At 35.9% G+C, this 19227-nt stretch overlaps 1 long non-coding RNA gene across 1 annotated transcript; it reads right to left on the bottom strand.

The window, feature by feature from the left end:
• Positions 1-13555: 13555 nt before the first annotated feature.
• On the bottom strand, positions 13556-14550 carry LOC129416921 (uncharacterized). Its single transcript, XR_012366005.1, has 2 exons — positions 14300-14550; positions 13556-13871 (listed from the first exon to the last, which is right to left on the bottom strand). It is a non-coding gene; the product is annotated as an uncharacterized lncRNA (long non-coding RNA).
• Positions 14551-19227: the final 4677 nt, after the last annotated feature.

Raw genomic sequence — 19227 nt, 5'->3', positions numbered from 1 at the left:
TTACATGACATTTACAGCACTCGTTTGGCTGAAAAACTGAAGGTGAGACTGAGTTCTTATGAGCAAATTTAAGTTGCGTATTTCCTGGGGATCACATGCCAGCTGAGCAACTCCCTTTGAGATGAATTGGAATGCTACAGCAGAGCTTAGCACATACAGTTAGGACCTGTGTCCACCAAAGCATTTAAACGTGGCTGAAAACACCAGTCTTTTAAAAACGGCAACTGTGATGGGCTATCCACAGTTTGGTAGCTATGATACTTCTGTTTTGTTTATCAGTCATTGTACGATACAAAAGATAACAAGTTTGAGCACTGCCTTAACTAAAAATTGAACTCTTAAAATGGCCGCTCTGGTGAGGAAAGTCCCGCCTTTCAGCTAAAAGAACCAATCGTCAATCGATAAATACTGATGATTTTCTGGGAGAGGGTCGCATGAGGTGCTTGCCAACATGTGCGTTTTGCGCAGTACCTGAAATGACTTTGAATAAAGGTGTTATAGGGCACATATTGAGCTTAACAAGCTAAAGCTAGGTACAGATAATGTCAGATTTAAAGGTCACGGATCCCATTTTCAAACTTTATTTAGTGTGTAATGTTGCTGATAGAGTATAAGTAATACCTGCAAAATTATAAAGCTCAAAGTTCAATGCCAAGCAATATATTTTCTTTCATAGAATTTGCTTTTCAAGGACTACAGAAAATGGCCTGTTTGGACTAAAGCCCTTTACTTCCCAGTTGAATGATGTCAATATTAGAATTTTGACTAAACTCCGCCCACATAAATACGTCAGTCGCTAGCTAAGCTCAAACGGCTTTGCTAAGCTAAGCTGCTGTCGAATCACAACACACTAAACAAGCTACACCAATCAAAACTCGTTACGTATTTCTGAAGGAAGGATCTTCATAGGCCCTGTCCCAAATTGCACACTCTGGACTTGTGGTCCTCCTCAGAGTCCACACTTTGATGACATCATGTAGTGCAGATTTTAGGGACCCTTGATGCGAGTCCACGTAGGTGCACCGGAGTCGTATTTTGGGACAGACTTGAGCGTCACATCAGAAATAAGAAGAGAGGTTGCCCGTCAGTGTGAACTCTTCCCTTCCGTCGTCTGATTGGTTTTACCAAGGACTTCTGAGGTGCGCAAAGCCTGCAGCGGTGTGGGCTTCGCCGAAGACAGCATCGAGGGGACAAAGGGGGCGCTGATGAGCACACTTCAAAGCGTAAAAATTACAGAAGGGACACCCTGCGGACTCGTAGACTAAGCCAGCACGCATAATTTAAGGCCACAACAACGAAAGTCCAAATGAAGTGCGCCATTTGAGACAGGGCCATATAACAAGAAAGACATCAGCCCGTTAAGACAGTGAAAACAGCGGTAAACAGATAAGTAAATTGTACAAAATAAGTTAAAAAAACATGAACACATGTTATATTGCGCATCATAAACACAATCTAAGCTTCGAAAACACAGGAAAAACGTGACCTTTAATTGTTGGTTAGAAATATGTTGTTGTGATTATAGCGTGCAATTTGAGATATATTTGTCTTTCCCTATTAAAGTCACTAGAACTTTAGTCTTGCATGACTGTAATAAATGTCCAGAGGCTTTGCAAACATGACTGCCTAGTGGCGCGACTTCCCATAAGTGACTTTGATGATGTGCTGGTTGGTTGGTGGAGTATCTGTCCCAATCCTCCTCCACTGTGATTAGACCAAAAATGACATTGACAAGTCTTGCATTTTCCAAAAGTTGAAGTTTAAAAAAAATGTCAACTCCTGGTGACCAGTACAAGCACCAAGTGCTCAGCGCCTCACCAGGTTTAGGACAAAACACTTTGGTGGATACAGGGCCTTAGTCTATGCACTTTTTTATTTATAATCATATTTTATCGACAAACTACTAGGAATTCATTTTGCAAAGAAGAAGAGTTTCTTCAGAAGGTCCTTTAAATGACAAAAAAACAGCAAAACTAAGTTCACCGAGGACACTGTGTGCAAATTACTGACTGACCTCCGAAGGAATCGAATTACAGATCATCTTGTAACGTCTGGCTGAAAGATGGTCATCGGCAAGAGACTTTGTTTAGACGTGTCCAGCTGCTATCTGGCAGTTTTCAGGTCACAGAATGATCTTTTAAACGTGCTCTTCCTCTGTCAGTTGACAGAATTCCTTTACGGATATTTGTTCTTATTTGAAAACACGTGTGAACTTTTTAAATCCTTGAAGCAAGAGCTGCCTTGATGTTATTTTTGCTTTTTCCTTGACCAGCCCTGCTGGAAAAGTCAAAATACAAAACTTGAACCTGGAAGCTGGTCAAAGCTGGTACACCATCCTGTCAGGCTGGTTATCAGAACTTGATGGTTTGTCAACCAATGACTACTGTACTTGTACCTATGACCCGCTAGAAATCAATCATCAGTTTAAGCTGATTTTTCCAGCAGGACATTTTGCATTTTTATTTCAAAATTTTAATCTCATTTGACTGCAATGAAGTTTGACAATCTCATTTGACAGCAGTGGAAAGTTGTTTATTTCTTATGAAGCGTAATATTTTAGTCAACTGTTCAAGTCAAGTTTTTTTGTTCTTATTTACACATTATTGCCCCATATTAACTGCCAAAGGTTTAAGTGTAATTTTGTACCCGAGTACTTGGAAATGACAAAACATTGTGTGACTGCTGTTTTATTTAACCTTAAAACATGTCAGACAGATTGAAATTCAGTCACAACTATAAACAAGTGTGTCAAAATGTGGCCTCATTTTAAGTTTGTGATCAGTTACAGCGTTGTTTGCAGTGTCACCTTGCGGTCCAGCACTGTGAAGACACATTTTTCATTTCAAAAACGTATATACAAATTGAATAAAAAAGAGGAACAGTTTTTTTCGTAACACTTTACTTGAAGGGGTGTTCATAAGACTAACATAACACCTTCATAATCATGACACATATCATGAACATGAAGGAGATTTTATGCACGTTTATGACAACTTTCATTAAGTGTTATTTGTTAATTATGTCATTTTTAATGCAAAAATGACATTGTTTGAGATGTCTTAGTAATGATAACTTGCCATAAACCAATACATCATAACGTGTCATAAATCTGTCATAAACATGACATAGCAAAATCATTATCAAACTACCTAGCTTTACGGGTTAACGTTACATTAAACTGTCATTAAGTGTTAATACTATGTCAAATAATTTTAAATACCTTTTTACTATAAAATGCAACAGACACATCAAACGATTATATTTAACTTTATGTATGTGCACAATATATAAAAAACTGACAACTAACAAAACTTGTTCTTCCTCACACAAAGGGTTCTGAAATTATCTGACATAGAAGAAAAACTAACAAAACATTTAATTAATTTAATTTAATGTAATTAACATTGCAGCAATATGAACCCAATGCTGCATTGTTTAACCCATTATTGTACTGTTTTCATTTAATTTTAGGTGAATCGGTCTCTAAATTCAATAAAGAATAATTTTATCAATTTTAATTATTATTATTGTTATTATTAAATTATTTTATTTGTTAAACACATGGACGAACCTAAAAAAAAACATTATGAACTGAAAATGATCCATGATGCGGTCATAAAACAATCTGACAGAGTATTTACACTTAATGACATTTTAATGACAATTATATTTGTACCACTGTAGTTGAGGTCAAGAAAAATATTTATGATGCTGTTATTAAACTAAATGACAGAGTATTAACACTTAATGACATTTTAATGACAAATTCCATTTGTATCACTGGTAAAAATGGTCAGTTATGTTGTTTTGGTAATGTCAAGTTGTCATAAACATGGATAAAATCTCGTTCATGTTCATAGCACGTGTCATGTCAGTCTTATGAACACCCCTTTAAGTAAAGTGTTGAATATTTTTGAAATTTTTTGGAAATGTAGCAAGACCTGACGACCTGCAAAATACATCCAATGTAGGCATACTGGATGCACATTTAAAAACACATTTTCAAACATTTCTGAAATGTGCAAAAATAACATCTAGATGTTATTGATGAGGCTATCAGTCATCCGTGGTGTCAGAAACAAAAGAGAGTCTTGCACATGATGAATGTGCTATTGGAGTATGAGCCCTAAACACATGATTGGTTTGATGAAAATAGGTATTGCATTGAAATTGTGTGTGTGTACTGTATGTATACTATTGGATAGAAAAGCACGGAGTCAGATTGTGTTTTGGAAATTCTGATCCTGTCAGTTTTTCGTCCTGTTGACATGCTTTTCCCTCTGGGTCTAGATTTGATAAATTACTAAAGCAAACTGCAAGAAAACACTCTGATCCTCTCTGTGTTGGGATTCCCTGATTTTAGGACACGGGGTGGAAAGACGGAAAGCTTGGAGAAGGAGCCTGGTTTCCAGGAATTATGATGGGCTCTGTTAGAAATGTTAATAAGGAGCAAATAATTACCCACTTGAATACATTTTTATGAGCCTTTTTAGAGCATTTATTTCCATTTATATCAAATACTTCAATCATTATTACTGCCTTCACTAATCTCGAAAAAAAAGTTGGCCCTAGATTTGAACATTTCATTGTCACTTTTGGGGATTTATTTTGCTTGTGCCCTGATTCATTTCTGATCTTGATGTGAAAGAATACACAGAAGAAAAATTGATGGTCCTATTCCTTGTGTTGATTGGCTCACTCATTCATGAGCCGATGGTAATGGATATACCAGTCGTTCTCTCTGCTTTTTTCTCCTTCAGCTCTCAATATATTTAGCATCTCATACCTTGTGTAACTTATATACAGATACAGTGGCAAGAAAAAGTATGTGAACCCCTGGGAATGAACTGATCATGACGTTCCCTCCACCATAGTGGTCAGCTTGAAATGCATGAATTGATTTAATGTACTGTGACAATGCGGTCAAAATTTCAACTCAATAATTGAAAGGAAGCCATTTGTACATTTTGTCAAATCTTGCCTCACAATCCACAATTATGCAGCTTTTAGTGCTTCTATCGATGGTTATCTGTGTGTTTGTGTCTGTTTGCCTAAAACAAAAAAATATTTCCAGATGTTTTGAGTTCAATTGAAGGTTTTTTGTATTTTATAAGATGGTTAAATTTAGTAAAGGACATTTAATTTGTGACATCTCAAGGGCAACTTTTCCTCTGCCTTTCGCAAATTACTTTTTGAGTGGATTAGCAGCATATTTCGGTGCTTATGAGCAAGAACGATGATTATTGAACCATTTAAAGTGTTTATAAAACACACTAACACTAGCACTTTAAGATTTCAATCTTGACTTTGAAGCATCTTGTGAGCAGAATGCAAATGTGCGTCTTGTTTTAAATCTTTGAAGAGAAAACAAAGAAAAAAATAATCCTTTACAAGACAAACATGACTTTTACAAACATTCTCAAAACAAACACATTAAAACTAATTTCAAAGCTATAAAATAAAAATGACAAGGTTTGGGTTATTTGCAGGCTTGAAGCATTTGAGTTTTTGGTATACACAAAAGTGTGCAGCAAAAAAAAAAAAGTTTTTCCAAAATGACGAAACTTTGACGAAAAAATGACGAAAAAACGTTATTTACTCATTTTAAACTCTGTGTACAGTGAAAAAAAAAACGATTAATTGAATTTATTCAATTTTTTAAGGTAAGTGGTTGCAATCAATTTATTTAAGCTACATTTAAACAAAAAAGATTAGTAACATAAAATAAAATATAAAACTTTTGTTTAAATGTAGCTTAAATAAATTGATTGCAACCACTTACCTTAAAAAAATTGATTAAATTCAATGCATAATTTTTTTCAGTGTATGTTTTCATAATTGTTCTGAATCTGATCTCTAACTTAATCTCTGCTTCACAAAAAAATGCAATTATTTCAGATTTTTTGCTAAAAATATATTTTTAAAGAAAAATACCCATATTTAAGAGTTTATAAGCAGAGAAGAAATATAGATATGATTAAATATTTTTTCCCATTTTGTTTGTTTGTTTGTTTATTGTTTGTTTGAAAGCAGAGGGTCTGTTCTTTCATTTGAAATATTTGTATGTTTATATATTTTTAGAAGAAGATTTTCCTGGAAGGCATTTTGTAAAACTTTTGTGAAAATCATAAAAAATGCTGGCGGGCAACTTTTCATAAAAAAAAAAAAATGGCTGGCGGGGAATGAGTTAAGTTGAACCAACGATTACTTTTTACAATCTGTGAATTGTATGAAAACATACGATTATCTGAAAGAAGCAAGAATGAAGCTTCAAACTTACAAATTACCCACCTTGTAAAATGGGTATGTATTGCTGTTACATTGTGTTGTTAGGCACTATATATTTTTAAAGCATCATTTTTCAATTGACAACCATTTAGAATGTATTGGCAAAGTCAGTCAAACACATTTTAGGTAGGCTAAAATATGGACCAATTCTTATTACTGTATTTGAAAGTCTAGTTGTTGATAGTTTATATTGTGTTAAACATTTGTTCTTAACTCCAGCACTATAAGCACAGATGGAAATTATTTCCTTATTGATTGTCAAGGCTTAGTTTCTTTGAAGCTCCTTTGGTGGTTTGTTTATAGTGGGTTTGTTATGTTGAGTATGGTACTCTTAATTCCACCTAGCAAATTCGCAGTTCCCCAGTGGTCTACTTTTAAGCTGGATATCGGCCACGTTTTCACTTAGCTGGGGCGTATACGCTTACCAGCACATGCTTGCTTCGAGCAATAATCTGGTTCTGTGAGATCTCAATAATATTGCTACAAAAATATGCTGACTAGGATGTGCACGTGTCTGTGCGGTTGTCTGTCTTATGTGTCAGAAAGTCTCCAATAAAGTTTAATCCATGTAGGGTGAAGAAATTGGATGTTTTGAGACTTTCTTCACGGATGTTGTCCTTCCAGAAACCGCGTAGATATATATATCCGTCTCGCCACAGCTGATCAAGGACATTTTGTGACTAGGATACGAGCGCATATATAAAATGAGAGTGATTCCACAGTACTCCAATAAGCTATGAAAATTACCGCAGGATGTTTTCGTGCCTCTTGTGGGTTTTGTCCGGTTTGATAGTCAGCAGATCCATTCGTTTTTCCCATTCATCTTTTATTGCTATTAAACTATTTGGCTTGTGTAAACAGATGATGACACGCCCCCACTCTTATTTTAATTTTAACTCATTCCAGTTTGGGTTTGTTTATTTTAACATATGATTATAAAAGAAACAATGTGATAAATTAACAAAATTAATCATGTCTGTATGTATATTGTTGTAGATCAAACTTGACCCCCTTCCAGACATTTTAACACCAAATGCTTGCGTTAAAAAACAGCTGGAGCGCAACGGAATACAGAAGTCTTGAGTTTCACGCTCACAACATCAAAACCTTGAGTCGGCACAATAACCAAAGATGTCAGCTTGCTTGTGTACATGAACCAAAAGTGTAAAATATCACGTTACAAGAATATGTCCGGTGTGAATGATCACTATCAACATCAGACAGATTGTATAATGGATTGCTGTGGGCTGTATGCCAGTAATGTTATGCTCAATGACTTGGAAATATAACAAACAACATTGATTTCTAAAGGAATTTCTTATGTATTTAATCTCTGTTCAGTGCATTCATAATATTGTAGTGAGATAATACACAGTGATTACACAAGAACTCGTACGTATTTTATGAGTTGGCTAATTCGTATTAATGTGTACAAAATTAATTGTACAAAAACATAAAAGAAAACCAAAACCCGCTTCTAACTCCATCACAGTAGCAAAAGCAAACCGAGTTAGCCACCTCGTAAAATACGTACGAATTATCAGAGATAGTGCTGGATAATAATCTGTGATTAAGTAAGGAATAATTGACGACGAGCCATTTAATTATTTAAAAATAATGCACACACTGCAAAAAAAAAAAAAATTCAAGAAAAAAAAATTGTAGTATTTTTGTCTGGCTTTCAGCAAAAATATCCAAAAATTCCCAAATTAAGATGCTTTTCCTGATGAGCAAAACAACCCAAGAAAATAAGTCTAGTTTTTAAACCAAATATATCAAATGTAAGTGATTTTGTGCATAACACAAGCAAAATAAATAAATAAATAATAATCTGCCAATGGGGTAAGCAAAAAAATCTTGGACATTTTTCTTAAACACTAAATTCAAGAAAAAAAATCAAGAAAAATTTGCTTAGCCCATTGGCAGATTTTTTTGTTTGTTTTGTGCACAAGATCACTTAAATTTTATATTTTTGGTCTAAAAACTAGACTTATTTTCTTGGGTCATTTTGCTCATCAAGAACAAGCATCTTAATTTAGGAATTTTAGATATTTTTACTGAAAACAAGACAAGAATACTAAGAATATTTTTTCTTGAAAATAATTTTTTGCAGTCCTCCCAAGGTGGTAATGCGGAATGACGCGATATATTTCTCAACCAGAGTAAAGCATTCAACAGACTCCATGGTATAAATTAATGTAATAAAATGTCGTAAATAATTTAAGCATGCAACCGATTTGGCTCACACTGCTTAAAAACAAATAAAGACTGTGTCAAAAGTGCGTCTGGCATGTTTTCTTGTAAATGAGCATTTGGGATTAAGCAGATTTGAAGCGAAAGTATTTAATGAATGTATAATACGTCCATGGCACAAAATTCAGCTTTTTTTACGAAATTCAGTATTTTTCGTGTCACTCGCACAAATTTCTATAAATAGTTTTTCATGTCCGTGGCACGACTTTTTGTGTCATTTTATATATAGTTTTTTCTTTTTTTCTATTTTTAAATTATTGTCGCTTGGGGTTGGGGTGAGATTTGTGGTTTTGATGTAATTTTCTGTATTGGTTTCTACGTGTTTTTAAAACTATTCTCACCTGGAGTTGGGGTTAAAGTTGGGGTTTGGGTTAGAATGTACTTTTATGTATTGGTTTCTACATATTTTTCTTCCACTTTTAAAACTATTCTCGCCTGGAGTTGGTGTTAGATTTGGGGTTTGGATTAGGATGTCTAAAAATGTAACAGAAAGTGATTCTAACCCCAACCCGAAGCGACAATGGCAAGAAAATAGGAAAAATCTATGAGAAAACAATACATAAAATTACACGAAACAGAAAGTCGTGCAACAAACATAAAAAACTGTTTAAAAAAATACATTCGGGGGCGCTGCTGAGCGAAGCATGGGGTAAGACGTGTTTTTCGGAGCTCCTGCAGAATCTGTCAATATTTAATCCTACAACAGCATTTTAAGTCCGAAAATATACCGGATTCGCTGCAATTACCATAAATAAACACAAAATAAGTCTGACATTGATTTCGCGGATGGCAGCGAATCTCCGTAAATATAAGTACGCTGGCTCTACTAGCGCAAGGCCTGAAGCCTCGGGACAAAGTGCCTCAAGCCGAACTGCCATTTCCGATCGGCCTGAAGATATGAATATGGACTTCGAGGCAGTAAAAGCAGACATCCTCTCTTCCTTGAGGTCAGATATATCATCGGTAATTAAACAAGAGCTGAAGAACGCATTGGCTGAAGATTTCGACATAATAAAAAGCGAACTACAGGCGATACGAGCTGAAGTCTCAAGTAATGCCGCCGCTACGCGCTCCGAAATTGATCAAATGAAAGAGAACATCAAAGACGTCGAAGGAGGACTTTCCACCTGGTCAGATGAGATGGTTACTCTTCAGACCACTGTAACCAAACTTACCAGCCAAGTCGACGACTTGAAAGAAAAGTGTGAAGATTTGGAAGGGCGGATGCGGAGAGGGAATATTCGCATCGCGGGAGTCCCTGAGCAACCTGGTTCGAGCTCACCAGCAGCTGTATCCAAACTCCTGAGAGAGATGCTGGAACTGGGTAGAGAAGTGAAGGTAGACCGATCACATCGTACCCTCGCTCCAAGGAAACCGGGAGATAAACCCCGCACCATCATTGCGAAGTTACACTATGACAGAGATTGTGTGGACATATTACAAAAAGCCAGAGAACGCGCACCGCTCAATTACAATGGAAAACAAATTACAATTTTCCCTGACTATACAGCTAGCGTTGCTAGGGCAAGAGCGGCTTTCAGTGATGTTAGAAGAATTCTTCGAGGGCGTCAGGGCGTGCGGTATGGATTGCTGTTCCCTGCCAGATTTCGACTTACACATGACGGAGAAGAAAAAGAATTTCGGAATGCGTCGGAGGCAATGGATTATGTGAACAGGAAAATTGTTCCAGAGACCCAATCTAATGTTTGATATGCTGTCTTAACCTCGAGGAATGGGTCACTGCCCGATAAGTAACCGATCTTTATTTACGATATTTAATTAAAGTGCACTATGACCCCTGGTAAGCGTATTATTATTATCCCTAATGTAAATATTGAATGAGCGTCCCGATGATTAAGCTATTCACAGTTAAATTAGATGCATATAACGTGATTATTATTTACAGTGCTGTTGTAATAATACTTTTGTCTGAGTATTATTGGTTCTGCAGGAGCCAGTTTAACGGCTTATTCGCGACCCCTGGTTCTTATCTTGATTTAAGCACAGATAATTGTGGACACTAGTAGGTTTGTTTTTACGTACTGAGATAAGATCGTTTGTGGCTGCCTGTTCTTCCCGTGCAGCTTGGGGTCAGTCACCAAAAAATACCTGGACTCATTTATGTTCTGGAGTTCTAAGAACATTTCCTTCAGTTCTGTTTATGCAGGTCTCAATGTTTCCCTGAGACCTCTCACCGTTAAAAGTGATGAAAAAGTACTTCCTTTCATGAAACAGCTAACATATTGGTTATTATACTATACTGTACACCTGTTTTTTTTTTTTTTTTTTTTTTTTCTTTTTTTCTCCCCCTTGTGCAACTCACTTCATGTTTATCCCTATTTCATATATTGGAACATACCAGCATTAGGCATCTCTACTTTCTTGCTGCAACTCTGCAATTTACTAATTTATCTCCTTCATGTAACTAATACTGGGATCTATAAAGGTTATAAGCTATAATGTGAAGGGCCTCCATAGCCCTGTAAAGAGAAAAATGATTCTGCGGCAGCTTAAACAACTTAATTGCCAAATAGCATTCTTGCAAGAAACCCATCTTTCTGATGCAGAACATGAGAAATTAAAGAGATCATGGGCAGATAAAGCTTATTTCTCCTCTCATCCATCAGGGAGAAAGAAAGGAGTGTCTATCCTAATACACAGGCAGGTAAATTTTACCTTAACAACAACTCACAAAGACACAGAGGGTAGAATCATTTTGGTAAATGGCTCTATAGATGGCATTAACGTTTCACTCATGAATGTATACGCACCAAATGATGACCGCCCTGCTTTCATTAAAAAAGTTTTCAATATAATTACACAGCATAGCATTGGAATATTATTAATGGGAGGAGATCTCAATTGTATTATGTCACAACAATTGGACAGACAGCCTATTCCCACCACTAAACCTTCTCGAATGAGTAAGATGTTAAAATACCAGTCCTCTGAATTTGGTCTGGTAGATGTGTGGAGAAGTAAATTTCCAAATTGTAGAGACTTTACATTTTACTCTCATAGACATGCGTCCTATTCTAGGATAGATTATTTCTTTACTCCCAAAGATGAGCTTTTCAGAATAGATGATATGAAGATATTACCAATGACGATCTCGGACCATTCACCCATGGAACTAATATGGAACATAGGACATAGACAAACCTCCAAACAATGGAGATTAAATGCTTCACTCCTCAATGACAAAGAGTTTATCTCTTTTGTAACGTCAGAATTCAAATCATATATAAGTATAAATGACTCTACAGAGGTATCACCACTCATAGTCTGGGATTGTGCAAAAGCATATCTCAGAGGTCGGATTATCTCATTCGCAAGTGCCAAGAAGAGAGAGAGAGTAGCTAAACAACAAAAATTAGAACACACTATTAAAGATTTAGAGAAACAACATAAACAAACCACAAACCCACTATTATTAAATAAAATAAAGGACGCCCGAAGAGAATACAATAGCTTAATCGCTGATAAGATTGAAGGTAATCTAAGATTTATTAACCAAAAATATTATGAACACGGCAATAGGGCTAGCAGATTATTAGCAATTAGATTAAGAAAACAAAGATCTTCAAATATTGTCCAAAAAATTAAATCTCACAGCTCTACTAACTTCTGTACCAAACCCGATGAAATAGCAGAGTCTTTCGCAGATTTTTATAAATCCCTATACAAAAACTCAGATACCTGTACGGACGATAATGTTATGGGATCATTCTTAAAAAGTATAAAATTAACTGAGTTAACAGAGTCAATGGCAAAGGAGCTGGATGAACCTATAGAGGAAAGTGAAATAATTGACACAATCTCTACATTGAAGAACAATAAAAGCCCAGGACCGGACGGATACATAAATGAATTTTATAAAATATTTAAGGATCTTGTTACTCCTCTCTTATTGAGAGCATATCATTATGCGCTTCAATCTGGTACGCTAGCACCCTCGTGGAGGGATGCAACTATTGTTGTAATCCACAAAGAAGGCAAAGATCCTACCGAATGTCAATCGTATCGGCCTATTTCTCTGCTAAATAGTGATCTACGTATATTGACTGCCATTCTGGCAAAAAGGGTTAATAAATTCATTAGTCAAATTATACACCCGGACCAAACGGGTTTATCCCAGAGAGATATTATGGAGACAATCTTCGCAGAACACTAAATATTATGAGCCATACAAAATCTATAGGTGTAAAGGCCCTATTCTTATCCCTTGATGCACACAGAGCCGGATTAACCCAAAGGCAAACTAGGCACGTGCCTAGGGCCCGATTGGCGGGATGGGGCCCAGACAGAGGGGGAATGTTTTTTTTTTTTACAAATGTCCCATCTACAATTTCGCCGCTGTCGGGCGGGATCCCTGTATCTCCAAAACCATTATTTTTCAGGAAATTAAAAAAAACGCCGTATTTTTTAAGTTATTAAACATTATTTCAATTAAAGACAAGCTTTATGGCTCGGGAGCAGAGAGATACGAACTTTTGCTCTCATTGATAAAATGGTATGGACACAGACGTCGCCGCTGCCAGCAGTGTTCAACAAATACTGCGGTCACATTGAGCCTTAAAGACGATGCTTCAATAGTTAACCAAAGCTGACTGTAGTATACATCTTACTAAACTCGATTTTAAGGTTTACGATCTATAAGTGATGCAATACAAAACACGATGAGCGGACTGCTGTCTAATAAGTGGAAATGAATCTGCTCGCAAACTTACCTTCGTGGCTCACGGGCTTCCTTCTGCACAGAAGCATTACAGCTATCGAGTTTTAATAAATGTACTTAAACCTAACTATTTTCACTTGTTAGTGCCTAACAAACAGAAGTATTATATTAATTAAACAGCCATTTTATCTCCAATAAATAAAACATTTACTTGTGTTTAACATTCACAAAATAATTTAATGGTGGTATGCAAAACATTCAATTTAATTCAAAATTGAATTCAATAAAAACATTGCTACTTGTGTTTTACATGCACAAAATAATTTAATGGTGGTATCCAAAACATTCAATTTAATTAAAGTATTATATTAGATAAATTTTAAAACTTCAATGCATGTATGATAAGCCTAGTAATACGTAAATATTTAAAATACATCAATAACTGATATCATAGGTTAACACAGATAAAATCATAGTTAAGTCTTTCTTTATTAAGCCCATTACTGAGTGTATTTGTGTTTGTGAGTTTATGACTGTTGTTGTCTGAGGTGGTGACTCGGATGGGGACGCCAGTCATCAGAATGGTTGATTTTCAAGTTCATAGTTCTAATCTGTACCTGACAGAGTTCCTTTAAGGACACAGACATGGTTGCTGCAAAAAATAAATAAATAAAGGACAAACAATCATTTCCCTACGTTATATAAGGCATGTTTGCGTATAATAACGAGGCAAAAAAAAACAGTTCCTTGCATAATAATTCATGACTGCAAAACCAATGGCAGAACTAGCGGGGTCAAGATTTTTTTTCTTTAAGCCCCACAAAAATCACGTTAGATACCAAACATGATAACAAAACCAATGGATAGTGGCTAACTAAGTCAAATGCAAGCAATATCTGCTTTAAATTCACTTCACAAACGTGAATAGCGTAAAGAAAAATCTAGCAGCCTCAGAAACGATACATTAGAGTTTAGCACTACCATTACTTCGAGATAAAACTGTTATACATAATATAAAAACTGTTATTATATAATTCATATAACTGAAACATAAATAACCAGTGTTTTGAGGACATTTACCTCAGTGGACGTGTTGCTCGACGAGGATTTCGTTGCGATTCTCAATCTTGAAGAGAAATATGCAGCGAAGCTCTCCCGCGGATTACTGACACCTATTGGTTATTTACTGGTACTACTGCCTTAACAATGACACTCCCAATGGATAAGGTGAGGATAATTTAATAGCATTTAATAGAGCCGTGTAATGACGTATAAATAATACATTTAGCAAAAAATTGTCTGATAGACTGGTTAATATACAACATATGACTTAATTTGGAAATACAAACAACCAATTTGTAAGCAAAGACTAGGCTACGTAAAATGTGAATTCACTTTTATTAGTAACTTTGGTAAGTTTCAGATTTCAATTTATAAATAACCTCGATGGGGGGGCCCAAAAAATGCAGCCTGCCTAGTGTAGTCCATTTATTTAATCCGGCTCTGGATGCACATAAGGCATTTGATCGAGTATCGTGGCAGTACCTGATCGAAACACTTAAACGGTTTAAATTTGGCCCCAACTTCATAAAGTGGGTTCAAACACTCTATACAAATCCACTCGCCTCAGTGAGAGTTAATGGTTGCAGATCCGAACGCTTTACTCTAGAACGTGGATGTAGACAAGGGTGTCCATTGTCACCTTTGCTATTTAATATCAGCATTGAACCTCTTGCTCAACTCATTCGGGACGACAGAGCAATTAAGGGAATTGTAATTGGAGGTGAGGAACATAAGCTGTCGTTATATGCTGATGATGTTCTACTCTTTTTAACAGAGCCGGAAACAACAATCCCATATTTAAAAAATCTCATTCTAAAATTTGGCTTCTACTCTGGATATAAAGTGAATATGGATAAAACCGAGGCCATAGACGTTAATGGCCAAATTTCAAAACAAACCAAAATAAAAAGCAGGTTTAAATGGCCTGAGAATGGGTTTAAATATTTGGGCATCTTCATTCCCTCCTCTCTGAATCAACTATACAATACAAACTACAAAAAAGTGATTAAAAATATTAGTGAAGACATAAATCGCTGGACAGCTCTCCCTCTCTCTCTGATTGGCCGTGTCGAATCTATTCGTATGAATGTCCTGCCAAGATTACTCTATTTGTTTCAGATGTTACCTATTGAAGTGCCAAAATTGACATTTGATTTACTGAATAAAATAGTTTCTAAATTTATTTGGCAAGGAAAACGGCCAAGAATAAGACTTAAAATAATACAGTCACCAAAAACAAGTGGGGGGCTGGGACTCCCAAACTTTAAGTTTTACTATTGGGCAGCTCAATTGAGACCCCTAATTTCATGGATGAGTGAAGATTCACAAACCCGGTGGGTCAACATTGAAAATAGCCTCTGCTCCATCCCCCTAAAAATTTTACCGTTTTCCAATGCTTGTTTAAAAAATAGCGCCATGGGTGAATGGACCAAAGTCACATTAAAAATTTGGAGAACCATACAAACCTCATTTAACCTCTCCAAAAAAATTTCATCTGCAGCAAGTATTGGGTATCTCAATGACTTCCCACCATCTCGTACAGATGTGGGCTTCAAAAAGTGGTCTCAATATGGACTTAATTATCTTCACCAATTATTCCTCAATGACACACTTAAATCATTTGACCAGATTAGAAAAGAATTTACACTCCCAAGGTCTGAATTTTTCAGATACTTACAATTGAGACATTTCCTTACAACACATAAGGACCTCGAAATTGTGAAAAAACCCTCTCCAGTAGAATTGCTTTTCAAAGAAATACAAAATGGACATGCAATCAAAAAAATAATCTCTAGAATATATACACTATTTCTATTGAAGAACCCAAATAATACATTACAGATAAAGAAAAAATGGGAGGCAGAAATGAACGAAACAGTTTCTTTGGAAACTTGGGAGGAAGTTTGCAGTGAGGTACACCATGTGACCAACTCTAATAATTGGAGGGAATTCAAATGGAAGATAATAACTAGATTTTTTCGAACTCCTCAGATAATTGCAAAATGGAATCCTTCCTGCTCAGACAAGTGCTGGAGAAACTGTGGCCAGCATGTTGGCAACCACACCCATATTTTATGGACATGTCCAAAATTAAGAAATTACTGGAAAGACATATTTGATGCCCTTAAAGAAATCTTCCATTTTGAAATTCCAGAAGACCCTTTAATTGCCCTACTGGGTGTGTGCCCAGAGGGCTTTGAGGGTAGAGCCAAAATATATTTACTACAAATTCTCTTTGCCGCGGCACTCAAATGTATTACATGTAGATGGCTAAAACCTGACCCCCCAACATACAATGCCTGGATTCAAAAAGTGTGGGAGTTGTACGAAATGGAAAAAATTACATATACCTTACGACTTCAGAAAGTCAATTTCTTAATTAGATGGGCGCCTGTAATGCCCTTAATACTTCAGTGATTTCACATTATATGATCATATTTCTCGTGTGTTGTTCTTTACTTTCCTTTGTTTGTGTTTTTTTTTTCTTTTTTTTTCCCTATGTATTTACTTATGTATTTATTCTTTTCTAAGCTCCCCTCCCCTGTACCAGGTGTATCTGTTTTGATTATTTAGATAATGTATCTGATGTAACCAAAATGTAATTATTGTCAAGGCTGTTAGAATAGGATGGACCGACATGTGAAAAACCAATTTTATACTATATTGTGTTGTTTTATGATTCAAAATAAACATATAAGTTCTAAAAAAAAAAAAAAATACATTCGTTCCCAAGGCACGAAAAAAAGCAGAATTTCATGCCATGGACACAAATAAATTAATCAAATTTTGTTTGACTATAACACGACTTTCCGTGAGATTGGCGTTTAGCAGCGTTTGCGTCAAAGCTCCTCAACTATATACGCTACTTAGCCAAATTTTTTAGGAGACATTTTTGGGCGGCTATCTCGACTCCCTTTTAATAACATATCAGTATGGTTATATGAAGTTTCCTGAGGTTCTCCCAGTACGTGTTGGGACATAAATTGCACACTGGACTTGCCACCAGGAGGCTTAATTCGGCCCTGGCTGCATTCTTGCTGGTACGCCAAGCATCGACGAAGTGCCTACATTGATTCATTGCCATGAGCGCAGCTGTGTGAAAAGATTGCGGTATGAAAGCTAGCTGTGAAGTCTGCAGGGAGAAAGCTGTTGATGTGTGTGAATGCTTTGCTGCCGAAAAACAATTATAGATATCTTGATATTGTTGGTCAAAGTTTTTTAACCTATCAAAAGTAATTTTATTCTGGTGTAAAATTCCATGGATTGCATTCATGATCGGGCTTTTAGGCCCATTTCCCTGCAACCAGAGCTTTGGGCCATACAGTATGTGGTCTATAGTGCTTACTCTGTAAATACATCATTGATTTGGCTGTAAATGTTTACTTGCATAACAGTGACATTTTTTCCATGTAAATAAAGTTGTGGAAAACTGTAATAGTAGGTAACCCATCAGATTATATTGCAATACAGTATCTGCCAATTTGTGTCATCATCCAACTTTAATGTTTGTGTCTTTCTTCGGTTCTCTTATTCACTCCTCTCTCTCTCTCTCTTTCTATTCTTTTTGTTGGAAAGCTAATGAAATCACCGAAAGGCATTTTGAATTTTTACAGTCTTTTCCCCCTCAAGCTTTGTGGTTTTCAGGGGAATGTCCCTCTATTGGGTTTGGCGGTGCGAGCGTTACTTTATTCTTGCTCTGGAAAAGTGTAGTAAGGCAGTAAAGCATGTATTGATGTTTATTTTTATAATTGGAGTTGTACTTGGTGGTGAGAGAGAGCAATCTGAGAAAGGTTTAGTGGTGGTCAGATGTCCCAGGGGTCAGATGTCTGGAAAACACGCACCTGGTCAAGTGTTGAAACATGAATTTCTTTAACAGAAAAACCACCTGTGGCGTTAGATAAGCAGTAGAAAGACTTGCTTTAATTATATTTTTTCATAATAAACATCTAGTAGATCCAAATTAAACAGAATTTTTGGGTTTTAGTCTCCTAAGCAGCACTAAAATGATAGTAAATAGTGACTTTTTGCTTCTCAAATTTGCGACCCTGTCTATGTTTTACTGTTTTCTACATAAAATGTAAAGAACAATCTGTGATATCAAATATAACCTTGATATCTTTAATATTGACTCAATCAAATATTGAATCAATGTGAAATCAATCATTAAAATCAAACTTTGATGCTTCCTTCTCTCATCATTAGATTGAGACTTCAACATGGACTTCACAGCCAGGGTCACATTTTTCTCTCAAGACTCACGTCTTAGATCTCGCTGTGAATTTCTGTTATTAATTACTAAATTCTTTCAAGACCAAATGTTCTTGTCTTTGCCATCCACATTTTTGTGTGTTTGTCTATGACTTAATTAAGGGTTTTTACTGGGAAAAACGGGGCTAATTTTGAAGAAATCAAGAACCCAAGTCTCCTGAAATGTTAACTTTTTCTGGGCAGGGCTACAACAAAAGACAAACATTAAGACACACAGACCTTTTTCTTAAAAAAGAAACATTGTGTTTTTATTGTAAAATACATACAGAAATAGAAAAAACATATCCAAAACAACAACATCATACAGTTTCATCTTACAAATTCAATATAAATTCCATGAAAATACGGATAAGCCAGATATACACCGCCAGGGAGATTGGCAGGGACAAAACTGTACAAAATACGGTACCCAGACAAGCTGTCCTATAAGTATCCTTAAGAGTCCTTGAACAATTACTGTAGTTAAACATTCAGCGAAGAGGGGTCGGGGTGCTTTTAGAAGTACACAAGACAAGTGTGACTTTGTGTTTTTTTTTATTCTCGTACAGGTTTCCTGAAAAAATACTCTCTCCATATACATATAAATACATTTGTGCTGTGCAAATTGCAAGTGTAAGGTCTTCCTTACAATCTAGAACAACCAAATATATCAGGGCTTACATTGGAAGACTATAGCC

This window comes from Misgurnus anguillicaudatus, chromosome 23 (genome assembly GCF_027580225.2).
Source record: "Misgurnus anguillicaudatus chromosome 23, ASM2758022v2, whole genome shotgun sequence".
In the NCBI taxonomy this organism is placed as follows: domain Eukaryota; kingdom Metazoa; phylum Chordata; class Actinopteri; order Cypriniformes; family Cobitidae; genus Misgurnus; species Misgurnus anguillicaudatus.
This window is presented reverse-complemented; position numbering and strand designations above follow the sequence as displayed.